At 39.5% G+C, this 13951-nt stretch overlaps 1 protein-coding gene across 10 annotated transcripts in view; it reads left to right on the top strand.

Moving 5' to 3' along the window:
• Nucleotides 1-13951, top strand: part of MCF2L (MCF.2 cell line derived transforming sequence like) — a 143208-nt gene that overhangs the window by 52055 nt on the left and 77202 nt on the right. The gene's annotated exons all lie outside the window — the stretch shown is intronic.

Below are 13951 nucleotides of genomic sequence, written 5' to 3'. Positions count from 1 at the left end.
ATTAATCTGAGATTTTGAGTTTCTGTGCTTGAGACTTTGACCTGTCCTGCTGGAAATGCTCTTGCACTTTCTTGATCAGAATGATGAAGAAAAGAGTTAGGTGTGAATCCATAGCAGAGGTGATAAACTGCTCCTGTGGGTGAGCAATTCAATATGACTAGTTCCAGATAGCATTGTGAATACCCACATGAAAACAGTTTTGCTTTGCTTTGTTAAAACCTAACATGAACAAAAACAAGCTAAGGGTTTATGCTTATATATACTGTATCAGACACTGGGTGTATCAGCAGTCTGTAAATATTCAGGGTGGGGTGACGAGGGGAGAACACTATAATTAAAGAGATAATTACAAGAACAATTACATTAGTGGGGGAAAATATATTTGTAAAGTCATCTTGTGCCACCTGTTGTATTTATGGAACAAAGTTCAGGTAACACAAAAGCTCTTACCTTCTTGGGGCAGTTTGTTCTGAGCAGGGGAAGGGAATAGTGGTCCTCTTTCTTCTCTGATGATGAATCAGAGAGGAATTTCAGTAGCAGAAATGAAGAGTTATTATTTTTTCTCAGAATGGTGTTCATGGCTGGACTTTGTGGCGCAGGGTAAGTTGGCTTAAATTTTAATAACTCCTAGATCTTGTAAATGTAAACAGAGCTGTGTAGTCTGCTAAGTCAGGGGTGTGTAAGGTGTGTGGCTTGGGGCTGTGCTCTTGGGAGTATTTTAAACATGTTTTATATATGCTAAAAAACCTCATGTGTTTCAAGACTCCTAATATAAACTTTGCTAGCTCATTGATTCTTGAAAATACACACTGTTCATAGCAAACACATCACTGGAGAGTCTGAGTGGTAAATGGTAGTGTTTGGGTTGTACTTAAAAACCCTTTTTCCAAAGGAAGTAAAACATCAGGTATTTTGGGATTTCAATTTGCATATAAGGTTTTTATAGACTTCTTTTTTATTTCTCAGATAGCATTCCTCAAACTTATTACCATTTAATAACTGTGATGTAGATAATTGATTTATTTGGCTCAGGCAAGTTACTTGGTGAAAAGTGAGCACATCAGCAAAACCAGTCACAACTGACATCCTTGTGAAGACAGAAAAGGTCCCAAGCAGGATGTCCATCAAAAGTGAGCTATTTCTTCCCTGAAATAATTTTCAGAGCATCATCATACAATTTAATAGGGATGTGTTCTGTATATGTTTTCTGATAAAGAGGTTATTGCTATTCTGATACCAATTCAGCAACACTGGAAATGTTTTTTTCCTTCACTTAAGTGTCTGTATTGACCTGTCCTATAAATCCAAGAGACCTTAGCTTCTTTTTTTTGAAAATCTGAATTCTTTGTGTTAAAAAGTGAAGGAAATGCATGATTTGAGAAGTGAATTTTACAATACATCAAGATGTATGGCATGATAGAAAGTAGAAATACCTAAAAAACATGACATCAGCAGATTTGTGAGGTTGGTCCTACTCAGAATGTCTGAAATTACTTATTGTGGTTTACTTTTTTGTGTTAAAAAAGCGATTTGAATAAAATTAGAACATTCTGAATTTTGCTGTAAAAGTTACTATTTTCAAATTTTTGGTGCTTTAATTCAGAGGAAAGAATGTTACTTCTCCAATATGTGCATAATAAGGAAGGAATACATTTTGGGTTACTGCTATACAGACCACCACTTTTAGGCTCTTGGATGATGATTGCTCCAAAAAACCAGAAAAGTCTCTTTACTAAGCAAGAGACAGGCACACAGGACTAGGGGCAATACAAGACTCTGCCTCTAGGCTCCTCTCCCACAGTTCCACACTGACTGAACTCCATGAGCCTGCTCACTTGGACCTCTTCAGCCTCTCTTTTTCTCCAAATTTTTTTTGTTTGCTAAGATTCAAGCTGTCCTTGAGTGTTCTTACAAGGAACAGACCTATTCTAAGGGTTTTTGTGTGATGTTAAGGGTTGCACATGTGAATGGAAGAAAAAAATGTGAAAAATAGTTCTGTTTCTTCAGTATGTGTAAAATGAATCCTCAGAAAATGAAATTTGACTGTGTCTTTGACTCTTGAAATGGGGAGAAATGTCTTCCTGATCATTAGTGCTATTTGAAAAGCCCATTTAATTAGAGGGAGTAGCTATATATGACATTATACCATAATAGGTAGTGAGATAGTAGGAATTTATATTTTTCCTGCTTTCATGGCCATTGAAGAATATATACAAAAAAATAATGCAATAGTGAAAGAAAGAACTTAGAGTTGCCCTAATCAATAATCTGCGAGACTTTGCTTCAATAATTAAAAGTAAAAATTACTTACTTTTCATATGCTTTTGCTTTTCCACACAGAGAATTGTCAACAAGTAGATATTTACTCTCTGGGCAGAACCAGTCCTGGAGCCAGGATGTAGCTTTATTTACTCCCTTTATCTTTTTCATTGTTCTTCCAAGAAGTTGCCAATCTCATGTGCTGTTGCAATCTGTTTAGTTCTGCTGAAGTCGTGCTTAATAGGACGGTTTACACTACTTCCTCTTACTGTGTGTGCTTACAGTGTTTAACAAAATCTCACATGATCTTCAAATTAACCTAGAGGTTAAGCCTACCTGAAAAGGTCGGAGACACATGGCCTCATGCTGAAGCAACCTAAGCCAAAAGTATCAAAGTTTATTGTAAGATTTCCAGCACTTCCTGACTAAAGCCAGCTCTTGTATTTACTTATTTAGTTTATCTTATTTTGGAGCCATTACATCTTCTTTCAAAGCAGGAAGCGGATATCAGCGCAACTTTTATGTGTTTCATTTCTTTTTCAGTGATCTAAAAAACATCCCAAAAAAGATTTTATTTTAGTCAGCAGTTTATCCAACATCATAGTTTGTTTCTTGCACTTGGACTTGAGTATGGCATGAAACCTTCTGCAGTCTTGTTGGTTGGTGTTTTTTTAACATAAAATAATGTCCAGGTGCTGCTGACAGCTCTGATTTTCACATATACTTACTCTTCATTAGTATCTGTCAGCAGTCTTTGGTGTCATTTGGTGAGTTTGTTGACTTGCACACAATTTAGGGTGAAGGACCTGGCTCTTGAGCAAGTTCATTCTTTCCTTTTGGAGTGAGGCCAAAGAACTAACTGAAGGACTTGGGAATTTTCTGTGAGGATTGCTGCTTCTCCCTCTTACCTCACAGGTGAAAAAAAAGTGAGATTTTCCCACCTACACTGTTTACAGCATGCAGTGAATCTCTGCCCTATTTAATTATTATCGCTCTTACCCTTCTTTGTAACTTCAAAGTTTCTACTCAGCTCTGGAGCTGTTTTAAAAAGAGGTTACAGAAAAGTGAGTTCAGGGACCAAGTTACACAAAGGTCCTGAAGGGCTCAGTGGGAATGGCTTACAGTTGTCATTTAGTAAGGAGTTTTGTCCACCTAACAAACCACAGCAGCTGGTGGAGCAGCTGGGAGGGAGTGAAGCTGTAATTTCAGATGTGAGCAGTTAGTCAAGAGTACACTCCTAAGAATTGTGTCCAGTACGATTCTCATGAAAATTTATCTTAGAGTTGTCCTTGATTACAGCAGCTCTTGTGATGTGTGAATTACCTACAGTAATCTAAATCTGGACAGGGCTATATTCTGAGAACCATTAGGAGTTTCAGACGGACAAGCTTAATATAGTTGCTTATTTGTTTTAGTGATGAGTAGTCCTCTGAATAATTCCTTCTCTTGCTTTATTTCTCTGAAAAATCACTTTAGAAGTATGTGACATATCGTTTATATGATCCGGTGGCAGAGTGCTAATTGAAGAACTCCTTTATCTGTCTCTTGGCTTTTGGGGAAGGAGCTACTTGCTTTTCAAGCTTTTATTTGAAGGAAAAATGCAATATATATAGCCTTTGTTTTTGTCTTCTTCCATGAAACACAAGCAACTTGTTTCATGCAGTGAGTCTGTGGCACAGAATACTCTAATTCCTAAGACATCATGATTAAAAAATAAACATTTTTCTTTGCTTTATCCAAATACATAATTCTTACCATCTTTGGTGGATTCCAAAGGTGTATATGAGAAGGTGGATAGGGATCAATAAGTCAGTTGTTTTAAAAGAGAGGTAATATGGGAAATGAAGAATTTAAGATGCTGCCTCTATCCTTTTACATTAGAGAAACTTTACTTTTCTAATACTGTTTGTTATACCTTCATTTTTGAAACAGAAGCTCAAAACGCATCCTTCTGGAGAGAACACACCTCTCCTTCAAGTCTCCTTTCAAACTCTCTAGCTTCTACCATCCAGACCTCTAGTATTGTCCTCAGACATTTTAACTTGACTGTGCAGATGGGGCACAGGTAATGATTTGTGTCATCTACCAGGATGGCTATCAAAGGCTGTTTAAGGACTTCAGGTGCAAGTACAGGTGGTGTCTACTGCTTCCAGTGTAAACTTTCCCCCTTTTAGTTGATAGCATTTGACCTTGGTTCTTTCTCTGATTTTTTTTTCTGACTTCCAGCTATTGAAAATGATGTTCTTTGTCTGCAAGGTAAGTTGTAGTAATAATTTTTGCAGATGTTGTCATTTGCCTTTAGAGAGTTATTTTAGGGCTCAATTCTTTGGAAAAAAAAATTGCAAGATTCCAAGTTTTTTGGGGTGCTCTAAGCTGGTTAGCATGCTCACAAGTATGAGTAATGTGCACTTCCAGCACAAAACCAATCCCTGCTGCCACATTCACTGAAGACATTAAAGAAGGTTTGCTGTGATCTACCATTAATATTAAAGCCTGAAAACATAAGAACTTAGTGGCTCCCAATAAAGCCTGCTTCTTTGCCTTTGCCAAAAGAAGGACTGGGGGCTTTGGCTCAGCCCTTGAAAATTGTTTCTATATTCAGTTGTCTGAATTCAGATCAGACTGTATGCAGAGAACTTGATTGTGTTGGAAAAATCTGTGATGAACTTTAGGTTTTGAGGCTTCAGGAGGTTGTTTTGGGGATCATGTGCTTGGACTCAGGTAACAGCCACCATTTGGCAGTGTTTAGTCCCTAAACAACTGGAATTTGTCTGGGAGTTTGAGGATAAAAGTCTGACAGTCACAAGAGCTATGGATCCTCCACCCAGTGTTTTCCACTCTGGCATGCTTCCAGTGTAAAAAACAGAAAAGGTATTCCCAAGCCCATCTTATCAGATGGGGTTTCAGCCATTTGTCCAGTTTCAGGTCACCCCAGTTTATCCCCTTCAGCATTACAAAGTAACCTAGCACATTTTTGGGAACAAGGAGTCATAAACAGAGTAATAACGACTGTTTTCCACATTAGTTTGCTTCCTTCTCTTGGTTACAAAACCCTATTATTATTATTGTTTACACTTCAACAATGAGAATGCTCTGTCCCCTCGCCTGTCCCAGCACAGAGCAGCCTCAAACCCTCATGGTCCACAGGATTTTTGTGGATGCTCTGTAGCGTGCTGCTGCCCTGAAGTCTCCTCTGCAAACAATGGGCTTGCTCACTCTTGAATAGTTTAAATTTTTTAAAACAATTTCCTCTATGTGACCATGTTTATTTTAGAAAGGAAAAAACAGAGGTTGCTCTTGTAACCTGCAAAAGGCATCGGTGCTTCAGGAAGAGAAGACAAGTTTTAGAGCACTGTGCTGACAGTGAGGGGAGGCAATATTTTATAAAACAATAATGTAAAACCAGAGAAAACGTAACAAAGTGGGCTTTGGGTAGCAGTGTGCCAAATTGTGGAGTACACCAGAAATACACTGATTAGCTGCCAACCTCTGCTGTTGTACAGGAGGCAATAACTTCAGTGGAGCTGCTGCCACAGACAGGAACAGGTTTGCGTTAGGTTTATTTAGGCTTCAGGAGAAACTTTGCTTGCTGGTTTACAGCACAGTGCTCGATCTGAAGACCTTGCAAGAAGGGTATTTGCATAAGCTCTTTATCAGCCAACTGCTGGTGGCTGCACCTGTAAACCTTTAAAGGCAGTGAATTCACCCCAGCAGGGCTGGCTGAAGCTAAATACCACTCAGCTGCCAGGAGGTGCCAGGCAGATGCATGAGATTTTGGGCAAGCTCCTAACAGAGCTGAGTTTTTTTCCTTCCACTCAGGTACAATGAGAGCTTCTTTCTGCTTGCCTGAAGAAGAAAACATGAAATAAGCTCAATGAAGTCAAGGCTTTTTTATTGTTGGTTTGTGGGGACTAATATACTTACATGTGTTACTTGTTTGTAGCTGAGCTGCTGTTTTCCTCACTAATTAATAAAATAGGGTTATTAAAAATAAAATGGGCATTGCTTCTTTGTGCCCTAAGGAATCACATGCAGGTAACAGCAGGGACTTGAATATGTGTTATATTAAGTAAATTCAAATTTGTTCATAGCACAGGAGAAGAAATTCCATTGAAGAAAAGGATGGACATTTCCAGACACTCAGAATGAGGACAAAATGGAGTATGCGAGGGCCCCTTGTACCTTACTCCCCTAAATGCTCTGAAGAAGTGTGTACAACATACTTCTTACGGAAAACTTCAGTTTCTTGCCCTGAAACTTCCCTCAAAAATATAGCTCATCAAACTGAGTTCCTCATTGGGAAGTGGGGGTACTTTTAATACTCTTAATACTACTTTGCTGTTGCTCTGTTTGTCTGAGCAGTATATTTGGTTCTTTGCTGGTCCTTTGAACTGGGTGGGTGTCTGCACTTGTTATCCTTGGTACTGAGCATTTGGTGTTGTGGAGAGGGGTCTGTGAGTGTTCAGCATTGGCTGAGCTGCTGTGGGGCTGAAAACAGCAGCATTACAGGATGTGCTGTGTTTGAGCATGGAGAGATGGAGGCTTTTGGCAACAGACCTAAGATCTGTCATGTTAAAAAGACACTGCTAATACTTCAAAGATGGACTGTGGGACGAGACCTGAACTGAAGAGGCCTCATTTGCTGCCACTGTAGCGCAGAGAACTACAAAGAGTGCCCTCACCTTTGATCCACTTGCCTTGTGCTTTTTCGCTTAGTGCAAACACAGGGGTAAGAGCTCAGTTCAAATTATGTTGAACTAATCAGGTATGCACTTGGTAAGGCAAGAGCTGGTGGAAAATAAATGCTTTTTTTTTTGCAGAGTCAACAACAGGAGGAGCAGAAGGAATGGCTGAGAGTTGTGTCTCTGCTGTGTCTTACTCTTGAGAGATTCATGAGCGTTAGTTCAGCTGCTGCATGTGTCAGAACAGGTGGAATTTGCTCTTTGGCCTTCTCTTCATCTTTCTTTACATCTTCATTCTCCTTATAGAAAGGAGAAGAAACACAGGTTGAGGTTGGAGTTGAGGCATTTTCCCAGAACAGCAGCTGTGGGGGATACCAGAAGCGTTGCTTTCTCTTAATTGTGACATCCTAATTGGTGGGCATTGGGAGGTTTTTGTGGTGGCTGCCAAGTTTGTATCACTTTGCATAATTACATCTCTTACATGGCTGGTGCATCTCTTTCTGTCATTACTCCTCTCAAAATGGTGAGTTTTTTAAGGTGTGCTGAGAAATGGGGCCAGATGAGAGGCTGACAGTCACAAGCCACCCTTGGCAGAGGCGGGGTTTTGTTGTTTCACGCCACAAGCCTGTCACACCTGGGCAAAAGTAAACACACCAACAGGGCAAGCTGCAGGCTGTGATGTGGAAAATGAAGGTAGTGCTGCTGTTAAAAAGTTTCTCCACCACACTGCTTTCCTGAATGGGCCAGGAAGCATCCCAGGAAATTGGAAAAGGAGAATGTCTGTTGCTTTAGGTTGATTAATAATCGCAGGGACTGGCTGCTTTTCCAATCAGGTAAGGGCATTGGCTTCCTGTTTGGATCCTGGAGACTGGGAACAGGACACAGCTACAGCTGCTGTGCTGCAGTTGTTTGTGGATGTTACTGCAGCTCTTTGCAGGCTTAGATTTTTTGAACTTATTTTATAGAAGTGGCTCATTAAAGGAATCAGTGCCTTTTAAAATAATATGTTAGTATTTTCTTTAAAATCCTGCACCTACAAAATATAAAGGTCAGGTGTGATTTATGTCATGTCTTTCCTCAGAAAGCAACTCCTGTGAGCTTTACCTCTTTTCCACTGCCTAAATTTAACTAAGAATATCATGCTGCTAAGTACAAGGGATAAGATATTTTGTTCTCTCATTCACTTCTCTCTTCAAAGGAAGTGAATTTCTATTGCATACCTAAAGCAATTCTCCTGGTTGCTTCTCCAGAAGAAGTCAGTCTATTTTCTGCTTCTTTCCTTTTTGGTCAGTGGAATATGGTCTTGTCTTTTGCTGGCATTAAGTATCTTCTTGTCTGGAGGAAACTGGAACTTGTTGAAGCCCAGGAGTGTGAAAGAATCAGCAGTGGGAGAAATTGAGATACCTTTTTGGAAATATTGAAGTGGGGGGAATGGTGACCTTTGAGGATTGCTCAGTGCATTTACTTGGATTTTTTTCACACTTGTCCCATGAGTGGGGACTTGGTGGGTTGCACAGCCACAGACAGCTTGCTGCAGTGCGCATACCTAAGCCACAAAAATTCCAAATTGTGAGTCAAAATCAAAACTGCCTTGTTAAGTAAGAAGACAGAGGCATTTTTATCCTATGAGTTATGCAGCTTTTACCATTTTCAAGTGTAATCTCAACAGTGTGGGTTAGATTTATACAGTGTAAGGACTTCAGATTGGTGCCCCATTCTGGAGAATTTGGCTTATATTTGCCAATCTAAGATGACAAGTAATGACAAGATCTTATAACCAGATTTTTTTTATTCCATTTGAAGCTATGAGTAATCCTTCAGTACTGAAATATCATAACTAACTTGTCCAAACCCACCCCAACTGATTATTTTAGAGATGTGATGGAATTAATATTTTTTTAGCTCCTAGTTTTGCCTCAGATCAAAAGCAGGTCTCTCTTCTTGGCTCTCTGTCCTGTTTGCTCTTTATAGATTTTTGGAAATGATTATTTCTGCAAATTTTCCTTTCCTTCCTTTGTAATAAATAGTTGTGTAGCCTTTATCTGTGTTCATCAGTATTGCAGAAGCATATGATATTTTCTTTGGAACCGGTTCTCCCACAACTTTTGACCTTAAAGTTTTTCTGCTTCCCGAGTATCTTGTTCATCTGGGAAAAAAAGAGATTCTGTGTACTTTAAGAGTCATAAAAAGGGTGTTCTATTGCTGACAAAGTTTTATTTTATACTTTGGCTATAAATATATTTATTTATGTGATTGTGGCACAACCCTTCATTGGTTGCATTGGTCTCCGTTGGTGTTCCTTGCTTACTGAATTAATATTCTTACTAGTATATATGTTTCAGAATACATAATAAACCTGTTTTTCCTTTCCTAATTTTAATTCCTGTGCTGCTTTCACAATTTGTTTCTGTTGTTATTACTCATGTTAAATTCTCCTTTCTGCTGCCACTAAACTCCACATCCATTTTTTTTCTGCTTCATTTGCTCCTTTAATCCCATTGCTGGAATAAAAATGGATCTCATCCTCTTCATTTTTCTGAATTTTAGTCCTGCTTTCTATCCAAGCTCAGCAGTGATTTGGTTTCCACCTTTAATTACAGTTTTCAGTTGTCATCAGACTGCAATCTCCCACCTCTGAATTTTGAACACCCCTACAGAAACCCTGAGCCCCAAGCCAGAAATCCTCTTTTCCTCACAGCCTGAGTAGCACTATCTCTGTGCAGGCACTGCTGTTCTGAGTACTGCTGCTGTTTGTGAAGTTAAAAACATCCATTTCTTTGTTGGCCTTTGCAGCTGTGGATGGGGGAACTGTCACTAAATACTGCAGGATAAAGGGCTTACTACTAACTCCTGTGTGATTAAATTAATCCTGAAAAAAAGTCCAGTTTTTGTGTCTCTCTGAAACAAGAAACCTTGGTAAACCCTTCAGCACAGCCAAGGAGAGGCCTGTGATTAAAGACTTGTAGAGGAGCTTGTTTGGAAAGGACATGTAAATAATAAATAATAAAAAGTATAAAGTTATTAAAATTCAGTTCACAGAACACCAGAAAATGACCTTCACTATTAAACTACATGCCAGGGTCTCGGACCAGACAATTTGGGGGGAATTGTATCATCCACAAGATGTCTAAATTAGAAAGTGAAACAGATGTGTGATAACTGCATTCAGTGGGCAGGGTTCTGACTGCATTCAGTGGGCAGGCTTCTGTCATGGCTTTGGGGAAAGCCCCCAAGAGTAGCCATGAGGCCAGAGAGGTACCATGCTTGACAGGGTGTTACTCTGCCTTCAAAGTTACTGACCTCTTGCCTTTTGTTTTACTTCTTAGATACCTGGTGTGAAGGACGTGTAATCTTCAAAACTTCGAAGTTTATTATTGTCTTACAGTGTAAAGTGTACTTTTTAAGATGTAATTTCTCAGTAGCTCTCCTTATGTTTTTTCCAGGCATTATATTTTTGAAAGATAGTGCAGGGTTCAGCCTTTTCATTGAAGAGCATCCTTTTAAGTGCTCCAGCAACTATTTGTATTTAGCACATGCTGATTTTCAGTGAAAGAGTGTATTTCTTCATGGATGGAAATTTTGATTGGGGTTTTTTATTGTTATTTCCTGACAATAATTTTTTGTTGGTTGTATTTGCTTAAATTTAAGTTTAGAGATCATGCAGGGACCTTTTTTGATGACTTACCATCTAAGCTGAAAATTGCCAAAGCAGCTTCAAAATGGATTAGTTTTGTTGCTGCGTGCAGATTTAACAAGCTGCTTAGCATAATGGATTTATACAAACATATATGTGTGTGTGTGTATGTGTGTATGTATAATGGGTGCATAAACTAATTTTAATCCCTGGAATCTTTTCATGTAAACCAGACATGAATATAAATCTTGAGTGCTTGATGACTTCAAAAAGAATGAAATCTCTTTTACATCCATTATTTGAAAAAAACCATCAAGAAGGATTAGAAGAAGGAAATCAATGGAGCTTTTAAATAGTCTAGTATGTTAAACTAGAAGCCAACAGATTATGCATCAAATTGCTCCACGTCTTCAAAACTCCACAAATTTATGAATTCTGCAGCTACAGGTGTGAGTTAGGTGTATTTTGCTAGAGTTTTTTGAGAGAGTGTGCATTTGCATTATACTAAGGATGATCCTGTGAGGATAGCTTTTGTCATGCTGAATGCCACATTATTTTATTGGTGTGCCTTTTGCTATGTACAGCACCCCTGAAGGGAAAAATAAGTTTAATAATTCTATTTTAATGTTGAACTTGCCAGACTTTAATATCCTTTACCATGAACATTGCCACCCTTATGTTGCACACTTGCACTTACTTTACAAAGCAGGTACAGTATCTTGTATATTTAAACCATAATCTTAGCTTCCTTCTCTGGGTTTCATAAAACTAGGATAACACAGTCTTTAACCTCAATTGACTTTGCATCCCTCCTTTAACAGCTTCTCCCACAGTGTTTTCCTCTGTTCTGCAGGCTGGATCCTGTCACTCACATCCCATGCTGAGGTGGGAGGGAGAATTAACCTGAGTGCTGAGCTTGAGTGGAGCTGAAATTAATTTCTTTGCATTTATAAATACATACTCTTGTGCCCATCAAGATTCTCTCAGGAGGGCTCTTGCTTCTTTGTGTTTTAACAGAGCTTAAATTTGCCCTGAAGTCTTCATGTTAACATGCATGCCTACATAGCACAGTTTTCATCTCTGGTTCTATTTTAAGCTGGATCATGGAACCCAGGGAAAGATTTTATGCTTCAATGCTTTTGCTCTTTCTTTCTACTCTTCTCTGAAATGCACAGCAAGGAATTCAGGTATTATAACCATAGAGCAAACATTTCTTCCATGCACACAATCCAAAATAGAGTGCTAACACAAAAAGCCATTTGGTTACTGTCTGGAACCCTCTTTTACCAGAAGAGTGTTTCCCAGGAGCCTGTAGTATCATCAGCCCAGCTTTTTGTGCTGAATGGAACTGCTAGGGAAAAAATTGCCTTTACCTAGACACCTTTTAACTAGGCATCTGAGACCAAGTTACATAGAGACACTCTGTGGGCTTCTGTCCCTGCAGCAGAGTTGGGGGCAGGTTCCAAGGCTCCTCCACAGCAAATGCTGAGCTCTCTGTGGCTACCTTTTCTTCACGTGTGTTGCTGAGTCTAAAGACACGGGGTGCTAAAAGGGGGAGGTGAAGGTGTGCCTTGTTGGTCAAAATGGAAAGATAACAGGATTGGAACATACAGTGCTTTATTTTGGTGCTCTTAGCCACAGACATTACTACATCTTGATCAATCTGGGAAAAAAACCTTATCCCTGGAAGTGTTCAGGACCAGGTTGGATGGAGCTCTGAATAACCTCATTAGTTGTTGGCACAGGGATTGGAACTAGATGGTATTTTAGGTCCCTTCCAACCCAGGCCATTCCATGATTCTACAATATATGTAACTGTGGGGTTTGGAGATTTAAGGCTAGGAAAGAGTGATCTATGGAGCCTGGAGGATGACTGTTCCATGTATATATTGTGCTAATCCAATAAATTCAATTGTTTTTGAGCTACTACTAGGTTTTCACCTGAATGACTCATTTCTCTGTTTTCTCTGCTGTGAAATCTGAAGGCAGAAGCCTGTTAAAATGTAATTGTCGACGTTGGGTACAACATGAAGGGACTCTGGAGCAGTCAGTGCTGATTAATAAAAAGATTTATAGTTCCTCTCTGTCCTAACAATGAGAACAAGCCCAACCGACATGTGATATGTTGTATATCCTCTTTTATATTCATTGAGGATTTTTTGGTTTTGTATTTATTTTTTCTTAAGGAAGTAGCCAGCTTGCCAAAGTATCAGGTTCCTGGATCTTATTGTGTTGATCTAGGTGGGAGTAATTCCTATCTGGAAAAGGGTGTAGCTCCACTTCTGCATGGTTTTAATCTCACAAGGAGGCTATAAAACTTCCTCTCCCTCTCTGTGGATGTTTGGAAAGGGTTCCCATGTCTGCTTTATGATCATTTATTACCAATCAGATAATAAGGGTTATATTTCCTGCATGCTGTGCTGCAGGTGACACCAAGCCCACGCCACTGTTAACAGAAGTATCTGGTCAGCCAAGCATATGGCAGTGGACTCTGTGCCCACTGTTGATACCAGCTTGGCACTGTTGAGTAAGAAGTTAATATCAGTGTGTATACTTGCATTAGGTATCTGAGACTTCCTGGAGCTGTGCTGTAGTGCAACAGCCAGAAATAAAAATGCTGTGAATTGTGCAGATCTTTGAGGAGTTCAAATCATGATACTGATCTGGGAGCACACTTCACCCAGCAGGTTGGGTGGCTGTCCTGAAAAGAGGGAGTCTGGGCTTGGAGCCTAGACATAGATCCTCTGTCTGACAGTGCAACAGATGCTGCTACCTGATCTGAGAGAGGTCACCTGCTCCCTCTCAGCTTTCACATGGGAGAGTATTCACATGGCTTGTGGGAGTAGTGTGAAGACTCATTCACTAATTTTTAACTCTCTGCACAATCTAATGTGCTCATCACTCACAAAAGACAGAATAATTAAGTAAATCTACCTTTATTTAAAACCATCTGTTATTTCTCAGAAAACTCTTGTGTTTTGGCTTACTACAAAAAGTAATGACCCCAAAAGGAAATAGCAGAATTGAAGGTCACATATTAATGTCATGCACTGACTAGTGTTGCTTGTATAGATGATAGATTTGTTAGAAAACATCTGACTGGTGTGGGGTTATTAACAGTTCCTGCCCCATGGCAGATGAGTGGTGGGAAACAGATGTGGGGTGCTTCAGAAAATAACCTCTAGTGTGGTCTGTGAGTGACCTGGGTTTGTTTTGGTTTGCTTTTATGGGATTGGTTGATGGCTGGAGTGCTGATGCAGAAATGGAGCTTTTTACCATCTGCAAATGGGATTTTGTGAACAGATGTAACCATCAATTCAAGCTTTTTATCCTCGCTGTCCTCTTTCCTTGACCTCTCGTCGGGAGAGGACTCTTG

Source organism: Catharus ustulatus, chromosome 2 (genome assembly GCF_009819885.2).
Source record: "Catharus ustulatus isolate bCatUst1 chromosome 2, bCatUst1.pri.v2, whole genome shotgun sequence".
In the NCBI taxonomy this organism is placed as follows: Eukaryota; Metazoa; Chordata; class Aves; order Passeriformes; family Turdidae; genus Catharus; species Catharus ustulatus.
This window is presented reverse-complemented; position numbering and strand designations above follow the sequence as displayed.